Here is a 26,215-nt window from a genome sequence, read left to right as displayed (position 1 = left end):
AATATAAGTTTTGCTAATTTAAATTGTCCATTCTAGGGGCTGAAGCCATAGCACAGCGGGTAGGGCGTTTGCCTTGCACGTGGCCTACCTGGGTTTGATTCCCAGAATCCCATATGGTCCCCTGAGCACCACCAGGAGTAATTCATGAGTGCAGAGCCAGGAGTAACCCCTGTGTATTGTGGGGTGTGACCCAAAAAGCAAAAACAAAATTTTCCATTCTAAAATATAAATAATTATAGACAAATATAAAATTATAATTTTATGGAAATAAAAATTATTGATTATTGCAAATTAAAGACTATTATGAAAAGGGTCAGATTACTGCCTGGTTCAAAGTTCAAACCTGATCCTTGTCTGAAATTCTGGATTCTGTATAATTCCTTAGATTCTAGAGGAATCTAGAAAATTCTAAATCCCCTCAAAGGAGGCTGTGAAAGATTGCAGGATTCCATCAGTATAGCAATCCAGGGATGGTTTGTGATCTTGGGGTGTCTGTGAACTTGTTGTGTTGGTCATGGGTGGATAATGTGATCATGTTGGTATTTAGTTGCCTCATTCACCAAGTGTCAGGGTAAGACAAGATGACATTGAGTTTCCTTCCAGCATTGACAGCCCATGAAGCAAAACAGTGCAGGCAGTTATGTCTTGTCCTGAATAAATTTGGTATGTTACAAAACTACCATGTGTGCCCTAGTCCCAGTGAGTGTGCCATGGTAAGTCACTTTTTCTTGACCCTTTCCCATCAACCTGCCAAAATGCCTCACTGTCTAAAACAAGAAAGCTGGTGTTAAGTCTATATATTTTTGATGCATGCTTCTTCACAAAGGAGGAGATTATCCAAGATCTCACTATTAGCTAGCTGGCTTTCATAGTGCTGCCAGAAGACTCATTGATTATCAGCACTAGATGAGTCTCTTCTGTTCCTGTGCCCCTCATCTTGGAGTTCTGCTATTGGCCCAAGACCAATCTGTCCTGTGATTTCTTGTTGGATATCATTGGTTTGTCCTTTCTCCCCTTGCCACTAGGAGCTTAGGTATATCGGTCACACCCATCAAAGTTATGTTCATACAGTCAAAAGAGTAGAAATAAGCCTGGTATGGCAATTTAAAGATAGTCAGTGTATGGATGCAATAGATTTTTTCTTACTGCATCATTTTAATTTAGATTTTTAACCCGATGTATTTTAACAGAAATTTAACTCTTTGTTTTAGCTTGTGCGCCCTTTTGATTTCCTGTAGATTAGAATTATGCTTTATTTTGTATAACACTTATGCTGTAAAATTTGACTGAATTTTTATGGGATAATGTTAAGAATCATTTGCTAGCGTATAATATATATATATATATATATATATGAACAGTTAGAATATTGGATTTGTAAATTCATAGTACCTGTAATAACTATTCTTCTGGTATTGGGTTTTCAGTTATATGGCAAAGTATTTTTGATGAGTTAAATCTATGATTTTATATGTTTGAGTGAGATATTGTCTTTCTCCTCTCTTCCTGTCTTTTGAATAGTTTAGTTTATAGCCATTTCTTTTTGTATGGACAAAGGAAGACATTTAATATTATGCCTTTGCAATTGGGATTTAATTGGCTTTGAACATTATTAATTCCTGGGCATCTGCTTTCTTGACTGTAGCCTTGGCTGCCCTCAGTTCCTAGCCCTCTTAAAAGGCAGGGTCCCAACATGGGACGAAGAAGGACCCAGGGCAATCGGTAAGTTGTGTGCTACCCTGGCATCGAGATGGGCCTGGCCAAGGTGCCTAATGCTTAACTATATGTTAAGAGCTTGGTCATGGGGTGTCATGTCATGATCCAAAAGCAACGACGAGACAGGGCCCTGCTAGGGCTAGGAAAGACTAATCTGGCCTGAGCACTGTAGTCTGAGATCGAGGTGTCTCCCGGAGAGCAATTCTAAAAGTTTTATGCATCTCTTGCTATGCCCATACAAAATGATTAATATTGTGAATGCTTATATGTTTGTCTGACAAGGAGAGGAGAAACACAACCTTGGGATTTCATCCTTGGATGGGTCCTGCTGAAAGCGTATCTGTCCTAGAGAATAGGTGTTCTGCTAGTGTTATTGAACTTTTTGTGCCTAGCATTTTATCTTATGGTTAAAATCTGTTCTAAACAAAAAGGGGGGAGATGTTGGAATATTTCCCCTTTTCCAGCTGCCTTCTGGAGTTTTGTCACAGAAACCTTTTGTCACAGAAACCTAGCTGATCTTTGACCCCTGCAGATCTAAGGTGCTAGCCAGACATGATTTGACATTGTAGATTCCAGGCTGCAGCCCAGCCTGGTCTTTGGGATGTAAATCCGAGTGCTTTCAGCCCAAAGAAGGCTTCCGTTTTGGTTTTGTATCTTCTTTCCGGGGGGCCTAGATTAGCTGCCTGCAGATACAAGAGAATTATGTTGCCTCAATGTTCTTCCTGTAAGATCTTTTGGTGCTTTTGGTGAAGTCAATGTATTGCGCCCTTTAGAAGGGCCATGATCAATAAAAGGGGTTCAGAGAGAAGGTGAGGGGGTGGAAAGTGTATAGAGGCGGAAAATGTATAGGGTCGGAAAGTGTATAGAGGGCGGGAAAGTGTATAGGTCGGGGAGAGTGTATAGAGAGAAGATTGGAATAAACTGCAAGTGAGACCAACCATCATGGCTTCGTTCCTTCCTTCGCCTGCCACATCTTCGCCATCAACCTCCCCGGGGTGGGGGAAGTGGCCGGAGGCTACCGAACTCGGGTGGCGGGAGAGACGGCTGCTGCCCTAGGCCCTGTGCCTGGCTCGGTGCGGTGAGGCGTCCCTTCCCTCGCCCGCGCCCTTTCTTTTTATTTTTATACAATTTCTGACTTCAATTTCAGTTTAGACTCTTGCTTCTCTTGGCTTTTCTTTCCATGAAACCTTAGTGTGCCTAGCTCATTTCTCTCGATTGGCAGGCACACAAGCTTCACAAAGGACACCAGAGCACTGCTGGTTCTGCAACAATCTCACGGTAGAGTTCACAGTTATCAGTGGTCTCTACCTGTGTTCATTTTCTGTGACTGCTCTAACAAGTTACCACAAACAGAAATGTCTTAGAGACTACATAAATCTATTCTCTGTAGTTCTGCACGTTAGAAGCCAAACACAGACCTCCTTGGTTCTGTAGACTTGAGTTCTAACATGCATTTTACTGGTTCTACAGGGTGGAAGCCTGAAGCTTCTAGGATGAAGCCTCATGCATCTCACAGGGCTGAAGTCAAGGTGTTTTCAGGGCTACATTTCTTTCTGGAGACTTTAGGGAGAAATCCACTTCCTGGTCTTTTCTAGTTTTTATTGTCTACACACGTGCCCTATCTCATGGTCTTTTCTCTTCAAGCCAGCAATGTTGCATTTATTTTCTCTTTTTTTTATGTTGCATTTCCCTTGTCTCTCCTTTCATGGTTGGACCTGACGATGACTAGGAAATGTTTCTGCTGCTTTTAAGAATTCATTTGATGAGTTTGGTCTTCAAATAATCTTCCCATCTCAAATTTCTTAACTCATTTATATTTGCAAAATTCTATTTGATAGGCCAGGTTCACAGGTTCTGTGGATTAGAGTGTGGCCATTTTTATTAGGGTGTATTATTCTACTGACCCCAAGTATTTTATGTCAGATAACTCCAAACACGTTCTCCAAGTTTGGAGTTGCCATGGATTGGGTTCACTCAGAGGCAAATTTGAGCAGATATTGGTATTCAGAATGTTAACAAAGAAAAAAATTCTTTGAAGCAACTGAGGAGGAGGAGACAGGGATGAGCAGGGCAGAAGGTGAGTTATAGCCTCTGTCACCCTCACGTGGGACCTGGAGCTAGCATGGCTGTCAGTACTGACCTCATTTACACGGTAATGGCCTCAGAGTAGTCAGGAAGCTTACTTGTAATTTCCTAATTAATAGATAGCGGAACTAATATGACACCCATATTGTTTTATTATAAAACCAGCATTCTTGGGGCTGGAGCAATAGCATAGCGGGTAGGGCATTTGCCTTACACTCGGCCAACCCAGGTTCGAATCCCAGCATCCCATATGGTCCCCTGAGCATCATCAGGAGTAATTCCTGAGTGTAGAACCAGGAGTAACCCCTGTGCATCGCCGGGTGTGACCCAAAAAGCAAAAAAAAAAAAAAAAAACCAGCATTCTTTTTTTTTTTTTTGCATTTTCTCTTTTATTTTATTTTTTTTTAAATTTATTTATTTTTAATTAGAGAATCACCGTGAGGGTACAGTTACAGATTTATACACTTTTGTGCTTATACTTCCCTCATACAAAGTTTGGGAACCCATCCCTTCACCAGTGCCCATTCTCCACCACCCATAAACCCAGTGTCCCTCCCACCCTCCCCAATCCCATCTCCCCCCCACCCCACCCTGCCACTGTGGCAAGGCATTCCCTTCTGTTTTCTCTCTCTAATTAGCTGTTGTGGTTTGCAATAAAGGTGTTGAGTGGCCGCTGTGCTCAGTCTCTAGCCCTCATTCAGCCCGCAACTCCCTTCCCCCACATGGCCTTCGACTACAATGTAGTTGGTGATTGCTTCTCTGAGTTGACCTTTCCCCTGAACGTGAGGCCAGCCTCGAAGCCATGGAGTCAACCTCCTGGTACTTATTTCTACAGTTCTTGGGTGTTAGTCTCCCACTCTGTTATTCTATATACCATAGATGAGTGCAATCTTTCTATGTCTGTCTCTCTCTTTCTGACTCATTTCACTCAGCATGAAACTTTTCATGCCCATCCACTTGACTACAAAATTCTTGACCTCCTTTTTTCTAACAGCTGCATAGTATTCCATTGTATAGATGTACCAAAGTTTCCTCAACCAGTCATCCGTTCTGGGGCATTCGGGTTTTTTCCAGATTCTGGCTATTGTAAACAGTGCTGCGATGAACATACATGTGCAGATGTTGTTTCGATTGTACTTTTTTGCCTCTCTGGGATATATTCCCAGCAGTGGTATTGCTGGGTCAAATGGGAATTCAATATCTAATTTTTTGAGAGTCGTCCAAATTGTTTTCCAGAAGGGCTGAACTAGTCGGCATTCCCACCAGCAGTGAAGAAGGGTCCCTTTCTCCCCACATCCTCTCCAACAGCGGTTGCTTTTGTTCTTTTGGATGTGTGCTAGTCTCTGTGGTGTGAGGTGGTATCTCAAAGTTGTTTTGATCTGCATCTCTCTGATGATTAGTGATGCAGAGCACTTTTTCATGTGCCTTTTGGCCATTCGTATTTCTTCCTTGGTAAAGTTTCTGTTCATTTCTTCGCCCCATTTTTTGATGGGGTTGGATGTTTTCTTCTTGTAGAGTTCAACCAGTGCTTTATATACCATTGATATCAACCCCTTATCTGATGGGTATTGTGTAAATATCCTTTCCCATTCTGTGGATAGTCTTTGTATTCTGGTCACTGTATCTCTTGCGGTGCAGAAGCTTTTTAGTTTAATGTAGTCCCATTTGTTGATCTCTGAAAAACCAGCATTCTTATCCATTCTTATCCATTGCACCCCAACAAAGTTAGATTTCAGGATAAAGGTTGCCAATTTTTTTCTGTAGGGTGTAAGATGGGAAACACTTCTAATTTTGTTTACATTATAATCATTTCCTTAGCTACTCAACTTTGCCTTTGTGGTGTGAAGCCACCATAGTCTCTATATGAAATACGACTGTGTTTTCCAATAGATGTTTATGCAAAAAACCAGAGAAATGGTTGGATTTGGCCTGTAGACTACAAGTTGTCAACTTTCAGCTCTAGAAGATCATTTGGGTTAAATGAGTGCTATGAAGTGAATCAGTGTTTCTCACACTTGAGTGTGCATGAGTATGCACACTTGTTGAAGATTTGGTAAAGCACAGGTGAGTCGACTGACTCAGCAGATCTGGGGTGCAATTCTAGAATTTGTAGTTTCAACAAGTTCTTGTGGAGTGGAAATGGTGCTGCTCCTCTGAAAACCAGACTTTGAGAACCATTAGCTTAGTTAATTTCAAGATGAGAAAGAATAATACTCTCTTCAAGTAAAGTCTTCTGTGAAACAAAAAAATTATGCACAATTACCGTTTGCGTTTTAAACTTTCCAGCATACTATATAAATTGATTGTGTAATTTGGAAAATGTCAAAAATTGCTCCCTTAAGATACTGCTGCATGAATTTATGCTAGAATTCTCAGCAGGGCTAGTCTTTTGGGAATGCAAATTTCTTGTTTTTAAAATACATATAATCTGCATAAAGAGAAACCACCTGAAGGCAGGATGGGAGAGTAAGATTTAGAGCTGAGACACCATTTACTCATCTAGTGGTCATGCCCAAGGTTTTTCCTTTCTGAGTTGTAATTTCCTAATGAGTAAAATGTGATTAATAATTATTTCACAGTGTTTTGCAAATTGTTAGAAAAAGAAAATGAAATTCATTGAGGTACTGCACTTAGAGCACTCTTTTTTGTTAAATATTTGTTTGAATTGATTTTGTGAAAATATTTCCTTGGGGTGCTCTGGAGTGATAGAACTGTGGGCAGGAAACTTGCTTTGCACACAGCCTACCTGGGTTTGAGTTCTGTCAGCCCATATGGTTCCCAGACATACCAGGAGTGATTCTTAAGTGCAGATCCATGAGTAAACCCTGAGCCCGGAGGGTGTGACCCCCAAAACCGAAACCAAACCAAAACAAAAATCTCCTTTGGGTGCAGAAAAGCAAACTGTGAGGAGACAGTAAGATCATAGAGGGTTCTGTGAAGACAGAGGTGAAGGGAGAAGGTGGAGAGACAAAGGGGTTGCTAAGAATGACTGGTTTAGTTTATAATATTATCTGAGACACAGTGCCTAGTAATACTACTAAACATAGAGTAACGTCAAGGTTAACCATTCCTGAAGGACAAATTAACTACATGGATAGCTTTTGCTGAATAACAAACCCTCCCTAAGAGAAAGGGTTGGAAACAACAGCCATCGATTTATCCCTTCAATCTGCTGTGTGGTATCTGCTCTCATCTGGTTTGAGCTTGGCTGAGTGTGGCTGAGCTCACTTCAGAGTCTGGTTCTTTGGTGGGTTAGTTAGAGATGGTCTCGTCCCAGGAAGTTTCTGTCTTGTGCTTAGTTGGCGAGAGGCTAGAGTTATGAGGATGAGTATGCCCTCAGTCTCAATAGATAGATGGGGCCTGTCTCATGGTTACAGAGCTCTTTTAGCAACTGGAAGCTGCAAGATCTTGATAGGACTGAGCAGAGAAGTATTTTCAATATTATATCATTTGCCCTCTATTTGATCTTCTTTGGATTTTTGTTTTGGGGTGACACCTGGAAGTGTTCAGGGCTTACTCCTGGCTCGGTGTTCAGGGAACACTCCTAGTGGTACTTGGGGGAGCATATATGGTGCCTGGGGTTGACCTGGGAATAGCTGCTTATAAGGCAAGCACCTCACTTCCTGAATTATCTCTTTGACCCTTTGCCTTCTGTTCGATAAACAAGTCATATGGTTAGATAAAGGGGCATAGAAATATTGAGCATCACTGTATCACTGTTGTCCTGTTGCTCATCAATTTGCTTGAGTGGGCACCAGGAACGTCTCCATTTGTCCCTGTCATGTTTTGGGTCAGGGGAATGAAGCCCATTATAGGTACTGTTTTTGGCATATCAAATACACCATGGGTAGCTTGCCAGGCTTTGCCATGCGAGATTCTGCATTGCTCTCTTCCGGGAGCTTTGTTTTATAGTCTCTGGATCTTGGCTGTTGATGAAATAACATGGCGCTGGGGGCAGTTTGTGGGTGTGACTGCCAAGCTGCTGAAAAACTGAGGATCTGGGTGGATGAGGCCCAAAATTGAGCATAATAAACTAACATGCATATAAAGCAAATCATTAGTTTGAATATTTGAATCACTAGTTTGAACCAATTTATCTCTAATATAGACCATCTTTCTAAGCTTGTGATACTCTATACATGTTGGTGTTGAAAATATCTTAAGAATATTGTGTCCAAGCAAGTGGAAACAAACATAAACAAATGGGACTGCATCAAACTAAGAAGCTTCTGCACTTCAAAAGAAACAGTGACTGGGGCTGGAGCAATAGCACAGCGGGTAGGGCATTTGCCTTGCACGCGGCCGACCCAGGTTCGATTCCCAGAATCCCATATGGTCCCCTGAGCACCGCCAGGAGTAATTCCTGAGTGCAGAGCCAGGAGTAACCCCTGTGCATTGTGGGGTGTGACCCAAAAAGCAAAAAAAATAAAAAAAGAAACAGTGACTAAAATACAGAGAGAGCCCAGAGAATGGGAAAGAATATTTACTCAATACTCATCTGATAAGGGATTAATATCCAGGATATACAAGACACAAGTAGAATTGTACAAGGAATAAACCTCCAACCCCATCAAAAAATGGGGAGAAGAAATGAATAAAAGCTTTCTCAAGAAAGAAATACAAATGGCCAAAAAGCACATGAAAAAATGCTCCACGTTGCTAATCATCAGGGAGATGCAAATCAAAACAACAATGAGATATCATATCACACCACAGAGACTGGCACACATTCAAAAAAACAAAAGCAACCAGTGCTGGTGTGGATGTGGGGAAAAGGGGGCGCTCTTTCACTGTTGGTGGGAATGCCCACTGGTCCAGCCTTTCTGGAAAACAATATGAACATTCCTTCATAAACTAGAAATTGAGCTTCCATATGACCCCGCAATACCATTTCTGGGAATATATCCACAGGGTGCAAAAAAGCACAGTAGAAATGACATTTGTACCTATATGTTCATCGCAGCATTGTTAACAATAGCTAAAATCTGGAAACAACCCGAGTGCCCAAGAACAGACGACTGGTTAAAGAAACTTTGGTACATCTACACAATGGAATACTACGCAGATGTTAGGAGAGATGAAGTCATGAAATTTGCTTATAAGTGGATAGACATGGAGAGTATCATGCTAAGTGAAATGAGTCAGAAAGAGAGAGACAGACATAGAAGGACTGCACTCATTTGTGGAATGTAAAATAACAAAACATGAGACTAACACCCAAGGACAGTAGACACAAGGTTCAGGAAGATTGCTCCATAGTTGGAAGCCTGCCTTATGAACGGGGGAGAAGGTGCCTGGAATAGAGAAGGATTACTAAGAAAATGATGGTTGGAGAGATTGTTCTGGATAGGAGATGTGTGCTGAAAGTAGGTAAAGGACCAAACGTGATAACTTCTCAGTATCTGTATTGGAAACCAGAATGCCCCAAAGTAGAGAGAGAGTATGGGGGGAAATTGTCTGCCATGGAGGCAGAGGGAGGGTGGGAAATGGGGGTATATCCAGGATATTGGTGGTGGGGAATTTGCACTGGTGGAGGGAAGGGTATTTTATCATTGTATGAATGTAACTCAAACATGAAAACTTGTAACTGTATCTCACGGTGATTCAATAATTTTTTTCTTTCTTTATTTTTAATTAGTGAATCACCATGAGGGTACAGTTACAGATTTACTCATCTTTGTGCTCTTGTTTCCCTCATACAAAGTTCGAGAACCCATCCCTTCACCAGTGCCCATTCTCCACCACCAGTAAACCCAGCATCCCTCCTACCCTCCCCAATCCCATTTCCCCCCACCCCACCCCGACACTGTGGGTTCTCTCTCTCTAATTAGGTATTGTGGTTCGAAATAAAGGTGTTGAGTGGCCACTTGTGTTCAGTCTCTAGTCTACATTCAGCCCGCATCACCCTTCCCCTGCATGGCCTCCCACCGCATTACACTTGGTGATCCCTTCTCTCAGTTGCCCTCTCCCCAGAATGTGAGGCCAGCCTCCAAGCCATGGAGTCAGCCTCCTGGTACTTATTTCTACTAATCTTGGGTGTTAGTCTCCTACTCTGTTATTCTATATTCCACAGATGAGTGCAATCTTTCTATGTCTGTCTCTCTTTCTGACTCTTTTCACTTAGCATGATACTTTCCATGTTGATTCACTTATATGCAAAATTCATGACCTCCTTTTTTCTAACAGCTGCATAGTATTCCATTGTATAGATGTACCAAAGTTTCTTCAACCAGTCATCTGTTCTAGGGCACTCGGGTTTTATTCCAGATTCTGGCTATTGTAAACAGTGCTGCGATGAACATATAAGTGCAGATATCATTTTGACTATACTTTTTTGTTTCTCTGGGATATATTCTCAGCAGTGGTATTGCTGGGTCAAATGGGAGCTCAATATCTAATTTTTTGAGAATCGTCCATATTGTTTTCCAAAAGGGCTGAACGAGTCGACATTCCCACCAGCAGTGTAGAAGGGTCCCTTTCTCCCCACATCCTCTCCAACAGCGGTTGCTTTTGTTCTTTTGGATGTGTGCTAGTCTCTGTGGTGTGAGGTGGTATCTCATGGTTGTTTTGATCTGCATTTCCCTGATGATTAGTGATGTAAAGCACTTTTTCATGTGCCTTTTGGCCATTAGTATCTCTTCCTTGGGAAAGTTTCTGTTCATTTCTTCACCCCATTTTCTGATGGGGTTGGATGTTTTCTTCTTGTAGAGTTCAACCAGTGCTTTATATACCATGATTCAATAAAATTTAAAAAATTTAGAAAAAAGGAATATCGTGGTCCATTTGAATGAATATTTTTTCTGATCTGAGACAGATACACTCCATTTTTTTCATTTTGACCCTTAGTATAATATCCTAGAATTTAAGTCAACTTCATTGTCAAACAATAGATAAATGGCTCATGAGGATGTGGTATACATACATAGTGGAGTACTATGCAGCTGTAAGGAACAATCTAATCATTTGGTTTGCTACAATATGAATGGAACTTGAAGATAAGACATTAAGTGAAATAATTCAGAGGAAGAAAGGAAAACACAGGGTAATTGCACTTATATGTGGTATTTAGAATAAGTTGGCAAGGTAATGCAATGATTTAAAGGAAGAATGTCTAGATCACCTTTGGCCCAATGTATAGGTAGTACTGTAGCACTGTCATCCTGCTGTTCATTCATTTGCTCCAGCGGGCACCAATAATGTCTCCATTGTGAGACTTGTTACTGTTTTTGGCATATTGAATACTCCACGGGTAGCTTGCCAGGCTCTGCTGTGCGGGCGGGATACTCTCGGTAGCTTGCCGGGCTCTCTGAGAGGGATGGAGGAATCAAACCCTGGTTGGCCACGTGCAAGGCAAACGCCCTACCTGCTGTGCTGTCACTCCAGTCATATATAGGTAGTGGAAAGAAATTGATCAGAGGATGGGCGGTTGATGGGGGATGGAAGAAGAGACAGATAGGAAGCAATAAGGGACGGGTCAAGGGTACTCAGAAACATTGGTAGTGTGAAGAAGTCATATAGTTAAATTTCTAAACCACAGTGTCAATAACATGGAAAGCAAAAGTCTCAAACTTCCATAACCAGACCCAGAAAGGTGATTGCCAAGCAAGCTAGGGGTAGGAGTTGGAGAATGGAACCTGGAAACACTGGTGGAGAGAAGTTAACACTGGTGGTGGGATTGATGCTAGAAAACCACATATCTAAATAGAAGTCAACTATGAATAACTTTATAAATCACAGTGCCCTAATAAAACAAAACCTTTTTTTAAAAGGGGTCCAGAAAGGTGGAATTATATTTGGAAAGCCATCTAGATTGAGGCAGAATGAAGACTAGAACTTACATAGCCAAGTTCCCAGTCCCAAAGTTTTTCATGATTGCATACTATCTTCATCAAAGGTGCTCTAGTCAGAGGCTCCTACCTGCAGAGGTGACCCCCACTGCATTTCCACAGGAGGTCAACAGGATTGTTGTAAAGCATCAGTCATTCCACCAGAATGGGAAGTAGATGAATTGGGAGCGTCTTCCATTATTCCTATTTGAAAAGGAATCCAGGAATTTCAAAGCATTTTGGAAGAAAATTCATATTGCCATTTGCCTAATTTTGGGTTGGGCATGTCTACATTGCCGACTAAGTAGGTGACAACATTTTCCTTGGTGGAAAGTGCATTAGGTAATGATATTTTCCCTATGCACTCATCAACAACACAGCCGCTATCCAAGGCATGGCTGTATGTTAGCTCATGTTCTGTCTGTGGGGGCGGGGGGGGGCAGAGCACACTTCTCCCAGTCACCCCATGTTCTTTTTAAGCTACTGAAACTCCTCTTTGTGTTGCTGGGTGACTATTAACCATATTTGACAAATAGAATGTTTTCCATGTTCTGGTAAGGAAATCCTCTTTCAAGATAAACAGCCCTTTTCCTTCTCCCCTCCAACTTGGGTCTTGCCAGGAACGTCTAAATAGGTCCTCTGTAGTCATTTTCTCTTCAATATTTCACACTGGAGTTCAGTTGTAAAGTCTATGCCAGAAAAAGTTAACTTTTGCTGAAAGACCACAGAAGCCACAGAAGGGAGGCCTACTTCAGGGTCGAGTGTCCAAGATCGGGCCTCTTGTAGACATTTATATCTAGGGAAGTACCCTTTCTTTCATTTTCCCCCCTAAGCAATTAATTTAATAAGCATGCTTCCCAATTGAATTTTTGTGAATATATTTTTTCTACCGTGACATTTAACTCCTCCATTTTTCTGTTTCAAACATTTTATAAAGTATGGGGGTTACCAGTGCATTGCATATGCCCTTCGTCCATTATGATGACACAGAGTGACACTTGGAGAAGACAGACTTACCCAAAGTAGCTACTTGGCCGAGACGGATCTTTCTGTAAATAAGCAAATATGTTTCACTGCCCCTGGGTGGGGCTGGGAGTGTCTTATGCTGGTGGTGGTGGAGGCGGGGGTTGTGGTTGTTTACCAGCTGCTACCTTGGCTACCAAAAACAATCATTCATGGTTAATTTATACACATATAACTTACCCTCCTCATTCCAAAATATTCCTTTTTGTAGCATTTGCTATCCTCTGTGCTATCGCTCCAGTGGCTAGGGCATTTGTCTTGCATGCGGCCGACCTGGGTTTGATTCTTCTGCCCCTCTCAGAGAGCCCGGCAAGCTACCGAGAGTGTCCCGCCCATGTGGCAGAGCTTGGCAAGCTCCCCGTGGCGTATTCTATATGCCAAAAACAGTAACAACAAGTCTCACAATGAAGATGTTACTGGTGCCCGCTCAAGCAAATCGATGAATAACGGGATGACAGTGCTACAGTGCTACCATTTGCATTTATTTTCTCCCATTTTATTTTTCTTTTCTTTCTCATACGGTTATTCATAATTAATTTTTATCCTAGACTTCCCAGTATAAAAATTGAGATAGTGCTGGTAAAATTGGAAAGGGTGGCAGATAGTTTTCTGTGTTAGGAAGCATATAGCTGAAGATAGTTGTACCCGAGGACGCCTGTCTTCTGGAGAGGATTTCAGTTCCTTGTACCTCTGGCAACACAGGCACACAGTGTCTACAGCTGGAATTGGACTTGGATGCTGGGGTGGCTTGTGAGAAGTGAACTGAATCCAGTGAGAAAATGAGTTTGACATCTGGGGCATAAAGACTCATAAAGACTTAGGATCTCAGAGTGTTTCCCCTTGGTAACTGCACATGTCAGAGGTGGAACCCTAAGACTCCAGCCACCTGGGCCTGCATTCTTTCCTGCTACTTCCCCATCATGTCTGTTGTGACCCATCTTGTGTTGTTTTGCACCTGGTTTCATCCCCAGCAGGTAGAACTTGGTTTGATCCACGGCGTACTACAGATGGTTCCATCAACCCCCACAGAGGCAGGAGCAGCCCCTGATACTGCCTGGTGTGACTCAAGCCCCTGATCAGAAATAAAACCAACAGGATCAACAACAAAAACAGTGGCAAGATGTACACAGAAGGGACAGCTCTCTAGAGGAAGGTTCTCTTGTAGCTTTTGTCCCTTGCATTTAGCAAATTTGTAGTGAGCATATGCCATGGCACATGTTGGTGTACAGCAGTAAAGGAACAAATACAAGGATCTGCCTTGCATGAATTGACAAGCTAATGGGACAATCTAGTTGACATTCCGAGTGAAAACATTCAAACATTTGGGAATAGTAACATGGTGAGAGCTTGGAGACCCTAACATGGTCAGAAGGAGGGGCTCTGTAAATACATCTTTGAGAAAATGGCCTTTAATTTGAAGGTTGAATTTGTGGCTTGGGATACATCTGACACCACAGAGAAACCTTTTCAGAAATGAATGGAATTGTGTGTTTCAGCCACCAAGAGGAGATAAGTAGGAGCTAGAAGAAATTCACTGCGTGGCAGGGGGAGAAAGAGAGACTGAGTGGGCCAAGGCTGTATGGAAAGCAGAGAAGGTTTTAAGAGTTTTATTGACTTTGTAAGTATCCTTGGATTTATCTCAAAGGGACTGGAGAGCAGTAAAATGGATGGTTGAGGTATGATGCATCCTAGGTACTGTGATATTAATTGCCTATAGGTACGACAATATATTTCCCTATAGTTGGTAGCTGAAAGCAACATAGTTATAGAGGTTAGAAGTACACACCAGGCTTTATTGGACTAAAATCAAGGTGTTGACAAAGCTTGTTCCCTCTCTATGCACTAGGGTAGGTTACTTTTTCCTCCTTTCCAAACCTTTAGAGGGTGCCTGTGTTCCTTGGCTCATAACTCCCTTCTATCAGGACATGACTCAGAACTGACTCTGCCCATTACAGGTATATCATTTGGTTGATGTTTTCTGTGAGGACCAGAGTCATAACTTTTTGAATTTTTTTCTATGAGGACCAGAGCCATAACTTTTTGACTGACTGTAAACCCTCTTGCTAGTTGGATTGTGCTATTTCCCTAATGAATTAGGAAGCATTGTTTAAAATTTTTGGCTGTGACGGGAAGAATAAGTTGAACTCTAGCAGAAATGGGTGCAGAGAAGTCAGTTGGAAATCTATTATTGTCTGGAAAGGGGAACAGGTTTGCTTAGACATCTTGATAAAATCTTGTTAGTTGCTAGTGTCCCTTGACAGGGAAGCTGGAGTAAGAGCAGGCTCAAATGAGGTCATGACCATGGATTAGGCGAGGTGAGTTTGAGCCTGGGATAGAGAGGCCTAAGGGTCAACTTCTAAACAGTTCACACATTACATTTCACACAGTCTTTAACCCCAGTATCAGAGTAACAAGGCAGTTATCATTGTGTTAAGGTTTATAACAATAAACTTTGTGCCCTGCAGATGATATGGTCTGGTAACACCACATGAGATGAAATTTGTATGATGAATGTCTTCATCATGTTTTCTCTTGAATGTCATCTAAGTAGGTCTTGTGTAACACCCCTGAAGTTGAAATTTAAGGCACTGTGATTACGAGGCCACCATCCTGTGGTCCTTCTGTGATAGGCCTTAGTACATATTATCTGCTATTTAAAACCCAAATAAAGTGCTCTTTACTCTTTCTTGAACATTCATCAGAGCATACAAATGCCAGGAAGCGAGTTACACTAGGGGCCACAAAGATGACAAAGTATAGCCTGTGCTGGAAGAGTGACACACACAGCTGACCAAGCAGACACAAGGGCACTACCTCTAATTCTGGGCAAGCTTCCTTGCTCTTGTTAGCTTTCCATGAGTTGGAAGATTTGAAAATAATCTCTTTTCCATTATGTCCTTTGTGTTTCAATTCTCTCTACTATTTTAGGGGGAAAAAAGTCCTTTAGGACTTACACTGCTACTATTTTTAATAATCTTTATAACTAAAAATAATTTTATTTTCAAAGTTTGTACATTATAGATATTAATCACATGTAAATTATAAGTGCTCTTTTTTTTTTTTGCATTTTGGGTCACACCCAGCGATGCACAGGGGTCACTCCTGGCTCTGCATTCAGGAATTACCCCCTGGCGGTACTCAGAGAACCATATGGGATGCTGGGAATTGAACCCGGGTCGGCTGCATGCAAGGCAAACGCCCTACCTGCTGTGCTATTGCTCCAGCCCCTGTAAGTGCTCTTAATGCAAAATAATGATCCAGTGTCTTCGGTGTAGACACTAAGTGAGGTATACTCTATCTTGTCTGATCAACAGGAACTTTTTCTTTTTGTTATTTGTCTCTTTTGTACTTGATGACAGGTAGAAAAACTTCAGCTGTTTATAGACTAGCCATTCTTTCTTTGTTCCTACTAGTAACAGAAGCTTCAGTTTTGGGGGACAGCGACTGTTCAGCTAGAGACTACATTTCCCATCTTCCTTTGAAGCTGGGTGTGGCCATTAGAAGCCGTTCAGGCCAGCGGAACGAGAGTCAGGGACTCTAGGAACTCCTGGCTTGAATTGATCAACAGAAACTTCTAGTTAGCTATGAGAACTGGTATTATCTCTACATCTGGAAGAAACCTTTCTGAATAAAAGCTTTCATTCCCCTCTGACCCCAGGCCAAGTGCATATATGCACACATATCATATAATTATTCTCTGTAGTAGGAAACTCCTTATCTGAAGGGCTCTGTGGTATTCATTCTTATTTGTATTAAGTCTTAGTTGTATTAAATAACTTCTTAGTTGTATTAACTTTTAGTGCTAAGTAGAAAGAGCACTGGTTCTTGCCATATTGAAGGGCCCAGTGAAAATTTGCTAATGAAGGAACTAAGAAATATCCTGTACTGTATCTATTTTCTCATGTGATTGAGGTCAAGTTGAGAAGTAATATAAGGGTCACAGAAAGTCCCTCACTTGTTTTTGTTAGTCACTCACAATGGTTGATGGCAGTCGCCTTTATTTCTGAATTAAACACTCCTCTCAGACCACCCCATTAGAGAATGAGCCATGCCTTCCTGTTTCTGCCATCTACAAAATGAACCCGTATCTATACAATCATGTTCACCTTTTATTTTCATCAACTATCATTTAGTGTGTTACCATGTGATTTGCTCAGTGGTTAAATGCTTATTGCAGGAAATTTGGATTTAAAAAGAGGCTGTATTCCTGTAAGTGAAGTAGGCTGGCTTTTGAGTAGAGGAGGGATCTTATCTTTGGGAATATAGGAAGGTCACACGTTGTAGCATCTTCAGGTAAGGTGACCTCAGTGAGCATCCTGGACACTAGCAGTAGCTGTCGATGCCATCATTCATTTTCTAAGTCACTCTCGAGTTCTCTTGATTTGGGAATCTTTAGGGAAGTTATGCTAGGGTTCTGAAAATTAAACTCAGTGTACCCTCCAGCAAACGCTCTTGGTATGGTAGGGGTGTAATCAGCAAGACAGGGTAGGAAAAATAAACAAGTTTGTTGTACTTAAGTGTTACCAGGAGCAGCAATCTTTAATCATGATGAAAATACATTTTCCTTCCTTCATGTACTTTTCTATAAACAACAAAACACCTTGAGTCAATTTTTCAAACAGACTTGTAAAATCAGAAAATACAACTACCTCTAGCAGTCGGCAGCATGAATTATCAGGGGCCACAAAGAGGTTTTTAACTATTGAGACACATTGGCAATGTGACAAATGAGTTTTTTCCCCTCCCAAACTGTTAAAAATAGCTTTTATAAACTCTTAACTCCCTCTGATGGTGAGCTCACCATTAATCACCTTTATGACATCTCATATTTAGGCCACGGATAAATCCGTGGGCCCTAATCAACCACTTTCCTGAGGAAATTGGCCAAATCCCGACTGAAGGGGGGGGATGAATCACAACAACCCAGCTATTCAGACAAATCTCTTTTCAAGTGCCCTTAAAGTTGTTTTTTTTTTTCCTTCATACACCAGTGAAGACAGCCACACAGGAAACAATAATAGTTTAATCTCTTGAAAAATTTCCTTCCTGCATTGCAGTGCTTTCAGACAGGTAGTAAGAGCCAGCCAAGGAAAATTAACCGCGGTCCCTGCCAAGAGCAGGCTGCTACTTGAGCCTCTGAGCTCCTCAGCCTCCTCTCCCTGTCTCCGTGCTTGGGCTGGAGTGAGGGGCTCCTCTACCCAGGCGTGGCCGTCACTGATGTTGGAAAAGAAGAAGCAACAATGCGAGGAGCCATTGTTGGCTCATGGCACGAGGTAACAAGTTCAAGATTCTCTTGAAGTTGGAGGAAGATGGGGCTTTTGGAGAAGCACATTTGGTCCTCTGGGAAATGGTTTCTTGCAAGAGAATCTCACTTTGCATCCCACATGGCATCACTGTCACTTTCCTTCGCAAAAGGAAAACACGGACTGAACTGCTAGCATGAGCGACACCAGCTATCTTTTTTTAAAAATTCAGTTACCATGAGATACCTGGCAAGTTACAAAGCTGTTCATGATTGGGTTTCAGTCATACAATATTCCAACACTTGTCCCCTCACCAGTGTACATTTCTCACCACCAATGTCTCTAGTTTCCCTCCCACAACACCCCCCCCTTTCCCCATCCAGCCTGAATCTAGGGAAAAGTCAGATCAAAATGGATTAAAAACCCCAATATCAGACCTGAATCCATAAGGTATGAGGAAAACATAGACAGAGTCCTCCATGAATGACATTGAGGCTAAAGGCATCTTCAAAGACGAAACACCACTAACCAACCAAGTGGAAGCAAAGATAAACGAGTGGGGCCACATTTAACTAAGAAGCTTCTGCACCTCAAAGGAAATGGTGACCAAGAAACAAAGACAGCCCATGGAATGGGAAAAAATTATTTACCCAATACTTATTTGATGAGGAGCGATATCACAGAGGGTAGGGCATTTGCCTTGCATACAGCTGACCCGGGTTCGATTTCTCGTCCCTCTCGGAGATCCCGGCAAGCTACCGAGAGTATCCTGCCCACATGGCAGAGCCTGGCAAGCTATGCGTGGCATATTCTATATGACAAAAACAGTAAAAACAAGTCTCACAATGGAGACGTTACTGGTGCCTGCTCGAGCAAATTGATGAACAACAGGACGACAGTGCTACAGTGCTATTTGATGAGGGGTTAATATCGAAGATATATAGAGCACTGGTAGGACATTACAAGAAAATATTTCCAACCCCATCAAAAAATGGGGAGGAGAAATGAACAGAAACTTCCTCAAATAAGAAATTCAAATAGCCAAAAAGGCACATGAAAAAACGCTCTAAATCACTAATCATCAGGGAGATGCAAATCAAACCAACAATAAGATATCATCTCACACCACAGAGACTGACACACATCAAAAGGTCTAAGAACAACCAGTACTGGTACAGATGTGGGGAGAAAGGAACTCTCATTCATTGTTGGTGGTAATGCAGACTGGTCCAGCATTTTTGGAAAACAATATGGGCATCCCCCAAAAGCTAGCAGTTGACCTTCCATAAGACTCAGCATACTCCTAGGAGTACCCTGTAGCACTGTACTGTAGCATTGTCGCCATGTTGTTCATCGATTTTCTCGAGTGGGCACCAGTAATGTTTTTTTTTTTGTGAGACTTGTTGTTACTGTTTTTGGCATATAGAATATGCCACAGGTAGCTTGCCAGGCTCTGTTGTGCAGGCGGGATACTCTTACTCTCAGTAGCTTGCCGGGCTCTCCGAGAAGGATGGAGGGAATCAAACCTGGGTCGGCTGCGTGCAAGGCAAACACCCTACCCAGTCTAAGGCATCCCTACCCCCCAAAAAAAAAACACAGCGGGGGGGTCGGGGACAGATATCTCTGAGACACCCGGGAAGTGCTTTTATTTTAACAAAATTTCAAATACTTTTTTGTGATTTGTGAGACGAAGGGTATAAGAGTAGGGACTTTTTATAAAAATCAATATACCTGGAAAGTATAGTTGCTTCACCCTTTGCAACAAGTGGGAGACACCAGTCTTTAATCATGACCTACGATTCACTGTAGGTTCCATTTGAGCTGCCGTAGTTACTATCTCTTAGAGATTTGGTCACTAGCGGAATGGAGATCTCAAGCTACACATTACCTCACAAAAGCAGTTCCCAATTTCCTAGCAATTTCACTGAATTATGGGGAAAAGTAATTCTCTGCTGCAGTTCCACAGCCTCAAGAGTTATTGCTCTCTGGTGCAGGGGCCTGGATTGCCCATTCTCATCTGTTCTCCATCCATGGTGACCAGCTTTGCTGCCCACCCACCTCACACATGCTTCTTTCGTACCATCCCATAACTCTCCTGGCTTTCAATTCTGAATTCTCACCCAACAGCTTGGCCATTTCATGAAAACCTTGTGGGGCCTGGACAAGATTAGTTGCATTTGTAGAAAGGAAAAAAAAACCTCTCTTTTTATATAGACTAGAACATTGCTTAGCTTTCTCAGATGAATTCATGGGCTAAACTTGTGATTGGCACCAAAGAAAGTGAACAAAATTCATTATAAAAATAACTCTCAAGGCCACCCAGGGTGTGTATGAATTCTCTGGATCTGTTCTTATGCATTTTCAGGCCAAACAAGAAAACATAGGAAATAGAACCTACTGGTTTTTAGCTTCTTGTATGTTTGTTTATTTTTGTTTTTATTATCAAAGATAAGTTAAAGTAAGCTTTGTATTATTTTCCTTAGGCAAGTCAGGAATATTTACTGAGCCAGGAACATTTTTCCTTAATGTTCCAAGTTAAAAAACCAGCATTTTGTATTCACATAATAGCTGAGGTTGTGGCTGATGAAAGTTCTAAAAAAGTAGAAATAAGCAAATGGCACCTTAAATGTTCATTATTGAATAGTTTTTTTTTTCTTTTTGGGTCATACCCGGCAATGCACAGGGGTCATTCCTGGCTCATGCACTCAAGAATTACCCCTGGCAGTGCTCAGGGGACCATATGGGATGCTGGGATTCGAACCCGGGTCAGTCGCGTGCAAGGCAAACGCCCTACCCGCTGTGCTATCACTCCAGCCCCATCATTATTGAATAGTTTTGAAATGATCTATCTCACAGTGATTCAATAAAAAATCTGTTTAAATAAAACAAATTTTTCATTATTGTGCTATTTATAGAAGCAATAAATTATTAATGAAATATTTTTAGCAATAATGAAATATTTAAACCAATATCAGTACCATCCATATAACATTACATTGTGGAATGTCATAGTTTCAAAGAAAACTAAATCAATAGGGATATGTTTATACTACAGTAAACAAAAAAAGAATAGACACTGTACATTTTGATTTTGATTTAAGCATGTGTATAAGGAACATTATTTTACTAAATTATGAGTAATTTAAATTTTATTTTACAAATTTGATTATTTCTAAAGTGCTCTTGATGCACAAATCAACAATTCAAACCCATTATTATTGAACATGGGTCGGCTGCATGAAAGGCGAATGCCCAACCGCTGTGCTAATAACTAGATTCATTATTATTTAGTTATTAATTAAAATTTTTTTTTTAGTGAATCACTGTGAGGTACAGTTACAAACTTATGAACTTTCATGTTTACATTTCATTTACATCCCTCCACCAATCCCCATTCTCCTCCACCAATGTTCCGAGTATTGCTCCCTCAAACCCATTCTTTTTTATTTTATCACTACAATAATTTAAATTAAATTAAGTAAATTTGGTTTGGGGTCCACACCCAGTGATGCTCAGGGGTTATACCTGGCTCAGCACTTAGGAATCACTTCTGGTGATGCTAGGAGAACTATATGGGATTCCAGGGATCAAAACAGGGTCGGTTGATCAAAACAAGGCAAGCACCCTACCCACTGTACTCTCTCTCCAGCACTTACAATCAATTTTAATCAACAAAAATAATCTTTGTAGCTCCTGGATTTCAATCTTTTTCACACTTTTATTTTTTCCCTGTAGTTTCAGTAGCTGGTAGAGAATAGATACCCATCGAGTGCAAGCAACCAGACACAAGTACATTGATACACATTTTAAAGAAACATTGACTTTTTGGTATATCGAAGGTATCTTCAGGTAGTGACTTTCCTATATAGATGATCTCTGAAACAAAATCTGGAAGAGTGAAGATCCTTGGGAAATATTTTTAAGGTAACAATATCATGCAGCTTAACAAAAGACCAGGAATGTGTAGCACTTGATGTTTGATAAGGCGGTTTCCTACTCTACATAATTAGAAAGGAATGTATTAAAAGACTGATGAACCAAGGTAAAATTCAAAGTAAACAGGACATAACTGAATGGCAGGGAAGGAGGTTGTCAACTCCTGGCAAGCCTCTTGGTCTTATTACCATCTTTTTTTTTTTTCCTGGATGCCTATAACTGGAGTCAGTTAAACTCCGATCTGCCTGACTTAACTTCATGAGAGTTTTGTAACTTAATAAACAAGGAAGGTGTGGTGGGAACCAAGGTGAGTGAGCCCCGGCCTGGCGGAGTCCAGTTTAAACACTCAGAAACAGACTCACCTGAAACAATGCAGGGCCAGGTCAAGGGGGTGGCACTTGGCTTATTTCAGACCCGAGTTCAGATGAGTCAGAGAATCATGTGGGCCTGGCCCTCGCACCATGCTATTTCCTTAATGGAGTTGTGGAAGGAGACTCTGGTTCGAAAGACTTTATAGGATTGATTGCTCTTGAAGGCTTAAGAAATGCCAATGCAATTTTCTGTCTCCAGAAGGTAAGTTTGGATGTTGGCACTGCCTGGGTTTGTATATTCTGGGTTTGTGTACATAACCTCCTTCATTCAGGTTTATATGTTCTCTCCTTTGTCGCAAGTTGAGGATACACCTTGCTGCTCATTTTTTTCCTTTTGGTCACACAGAAGACTATACTCTAGGCCTCTTCCTTCTCACCCTCTGGGATATGACCCTAGGACAACCTTGAGTATGGAGGCTGGTGGGTTCACTGGGAGAAGAGACCCTCAGGCACTTTGTCAAATAATAACAGGGACATATGCCTTCATTAGATGAAGCCCCGAGATTTAGGGTTGTTGGTTCCAGCAGTTCACTATAGTGGGTTGAAAAACCTGCAGTTTTATGATCAAGAGGCCCTTCTTGCCCTTGGTCTCGACTTCCTCATTGACAAAAATTGGACATCACACTTCTACCACTGGCAGGGTGAGGCAGCACCCTATAGAACAGTCCTAGCACTGTTCTCTCATACTTTTGCTGTCACCACTCTTATCACTCCAGGCACTGCTGTGACCAGGAGGAGGAAGCTGAAGAGAATAAACGGTTGCACATCTCGTGAAAAACTGCCATAGACCTCATGCTTGCTGAGAGGGGGGAATAGATTTTTTTGATTCGTTCGTTTTTTATCATTTGTGGTACCAACGTTTAAACCTAAGGCCTCACACATGAAAGGAAAGCATTCTAACCTTGAGCTCAGGGCTCTGAGCCCTGAGGGCTTCTTGATGAGAAACCATGTAATGTCTTGCTAGTCATGTACCAAGTACTGAGAAAAAAAAAAAAGGCTTAGATCATGTTACTCAGGGATTAAGTGCAAGGCACTGAAATATTCCTGTTGTTATAGAACTGCATTCCACATAATGATTCACAATGGCCTGAGATGAGAGATTATTTGGAGTTCTTAGAAATAAGAGTTCACGAAGAAGTTAATTGTTTCATTTTTGTAATTTGTCCAGGAGAAGTGTTTTATTGACAAGAACGCACAATGAATTTGGCCTTAGAGATAGAATAATGCCATAGGGTAAATTTGACTTAAAAATTGAAATAACATTGTTTCTAACATGATATAGTATGTTGGTATGCGTGATATAGTATGTTGGCATATAAACCGACATTTGTATATAGGACCTAGTCTAGAGAGAGGTTGGTCTGAGGGTCACTAACATCAGTGCTCATCCAGGGATTGAACCCAGGGCTCATACATGCTTGCCCATCCCCTAGTGTGGAATTTTAAATGAGATTCTGTGATCTACAGTTACATTGCAACCAGCTGATTAGAATAATTAGAGTAGTTTGACTGGCTAGCAGATCAAGACGGGTACCCAGCACCAAGAAGGGTATAGTTGAGAAGTCTAGTGTCTCTAAAATCTGATTGTTACAAGAATAAACACATGGAACTCATCAAATAAAAATCTTTCACTCAACAAAAGAAACTACCACAAAACAAAAGTGGCAACCTTAAAGCTGGGAGAAGGTATTTGCTCCTTATACACCTGATGAGGAGGTTTATATCTAATACACAGAAAGAACTCACACAGTTTAATAGAAAAATAGCACTGTAGCACTGCCTTCCCGTTGTTCATCAATTTGCCCGAGCGGGCACCAGTAACATCTCCATTGTGAGACTTGTTGTTACTGTTCTTGGCATATCGAATACGCCACAGGTAGCTTGCCAGGTTCTGCCGTGCAGGTGAGATACTCTCGGTAGCTTGCCGGGCTTCCGAGAGGGGTGGAGGAATCGAACTCGGGTCGACAGTGTGTGAGGCAAATGCTCTATCACTGTGCTATCGCTCCAGCCCCTAAAAGATATAAAAACATTAATTTTAAACTGTATTTTTACCCCCTGTTTATAGCAGCACTACTCACAAGAGCCAGAGCATCAGATCAACCTAAATCCCATTGACAGATGACTGAATAATGAAGCCGTGAATTATCTATTCCACAAAATACTACTCTGCCATTAAATAAAAGGCGAACCTCCGAATTTTGGGACTAATGGATGATTTTTGAAATTACATTAAGTGGAATAAGTCAAGAAGTAAAGTTACCAGATGCCTATTCATAATCCTCTTATGTGGAATATGAATAATTCAAAAAAACAAATTGGTCAAAACCAACTAAACTAACTCTCAGACTCAGTGAAAAATCTAGTGGTGACTGGAGGGAAAAAGAAGGAACTGGGGAGAGAGTGGTGGTTGGCTGCCCCTGGAACTTTGGTGGTAGGTATGCGGTGACAGTTACACATATAAAGAGGTATGAGGCAGAGCCCTTGAAATTCAGTAATATAATGAACAAATAATAAATAAATTAAAAATAACTGAACTTAAAAAGGCTTCTAGCCAGAATCTCTGGGTTCAAATTCGGCAACTTAACCAAAGCTGTGTGACTTCAAGCAAGGTACTTGAATGCACTGGGCTTGGAAAATTGACAATGTCTCATAACACTGCTCCATTAATGAGGATTAATGGGTAAAACATTTAAAAGGCTTAGAATAGAATATTTATCATTATCAATGTCATCATTATTATTACAAAACACTGCTTAGAACCTTGGTATGGAACATAGCCAGGCATTTGAAAGGTGTCTTAAGTTTTATAATTTTGAACCTCAGTCTCTAGCATGGAACTGTTTTTCTGAATCAGTGAACATTTTATCCACAGCAGGAAGGAGAGGGCTCAAACGATGTCTGCATCATTTGCCGCAAGATGTTTATTTTACACTTTTATTCTTGTAGACATATAGGTATTTTGAACTAAATGAAGCTTTTGAAGATTACACTGATGAAGAGGGCTGGTATGAAGAGAAAGAGGCTGGGAAATCAAAGTACAAAGAGTATTTATGACAGAGATGTATCAAATATACAGGGAATATGATAGGGATATTTACAAAAATAATACATATCTTTCAGGGAGAGTCATATGTTGTGAATTAAAAAATTGTCATTTAGGTAAGATGCTTACAATGCTGTTACTTTTTATGGTTTTGATGAAAAAAATCACTGAACCTTCACCATGACCAAGACTTTCTGGCACTTAATTCTCTTAATATGTTTTTTCACATCCCACAGTTGAAAGAAATGGTTCTGGATCTGTCTCTCTCATCTGGCTAACTTCATGCAGCATGGTACCTTCCAGTTCATGCAGAGGCAGATTCCATGATTTCACCTTTTCTTACCAGCTGAGTAGTAATCCATTGTGTATATATAGCCATAGTTTCTTTACCCACTATTTCAATCTTTTTTTTTTTTTTAAAAATGTTTAATTTAGGAGCTATAGCACAATGGATAGGGTGTTTGCCTTGCATACAGCCGACCCGGGTTCGATTCTTCAACCCCTCTCAGAGAGCCTGGCAAGCTACTGAGAGTATCCTGCCCTCATGGCAGAGTCTGGCAAGCTCCCCGTGGCATATTCAATATGCCAAAAACAGTAGCAAGTCTCACTATGGAGACGTTATTGTGCCCGTTTGAGCAAATCGATGAGCAATGGGATGACAGTGACAGTGACAATTCACAATATATGATTATATTTGATATTCGAAAACCAATCCCACACAATAACACCTTCCCACCACCACATTTGGGATGTTTCCATCTGATCCCCAACCCCTGCCCCAAAGCAGAAACAAAATTCCTTTTGTATTTTTTTTTTTTTATGAATAAACCACTGGAAGTGATCCAAAAAAGTTTCCTTATGGGAAAGTGTATGAAGATGGTTGTTTCACCCAGGGGTCATTAAGCCCTTCTATAAGAGATTACTAATATGTTGTTGAAGACTGAGCCTTATGCACTTATATATATTATTATA

Source organism: Sorex araneus, chromosome 2, assembly GCF_027595985.1.
Source record: "Sorex araneus isolate mSorAra2 chromosome 2, mSorAra2.pri, whole genome shotgun sequence".
NCBI classification, from domain to species: Eukaryota; Metazoa; Chordata; class Mammalia; order Eulipotyphla; family Soricidae; genus Sorex; species Sorex araneus.
The sequence above is the reverse complement of the archived record's forward strand: the minus strand, read 5'-3'. Positions refer to the sequence as shown.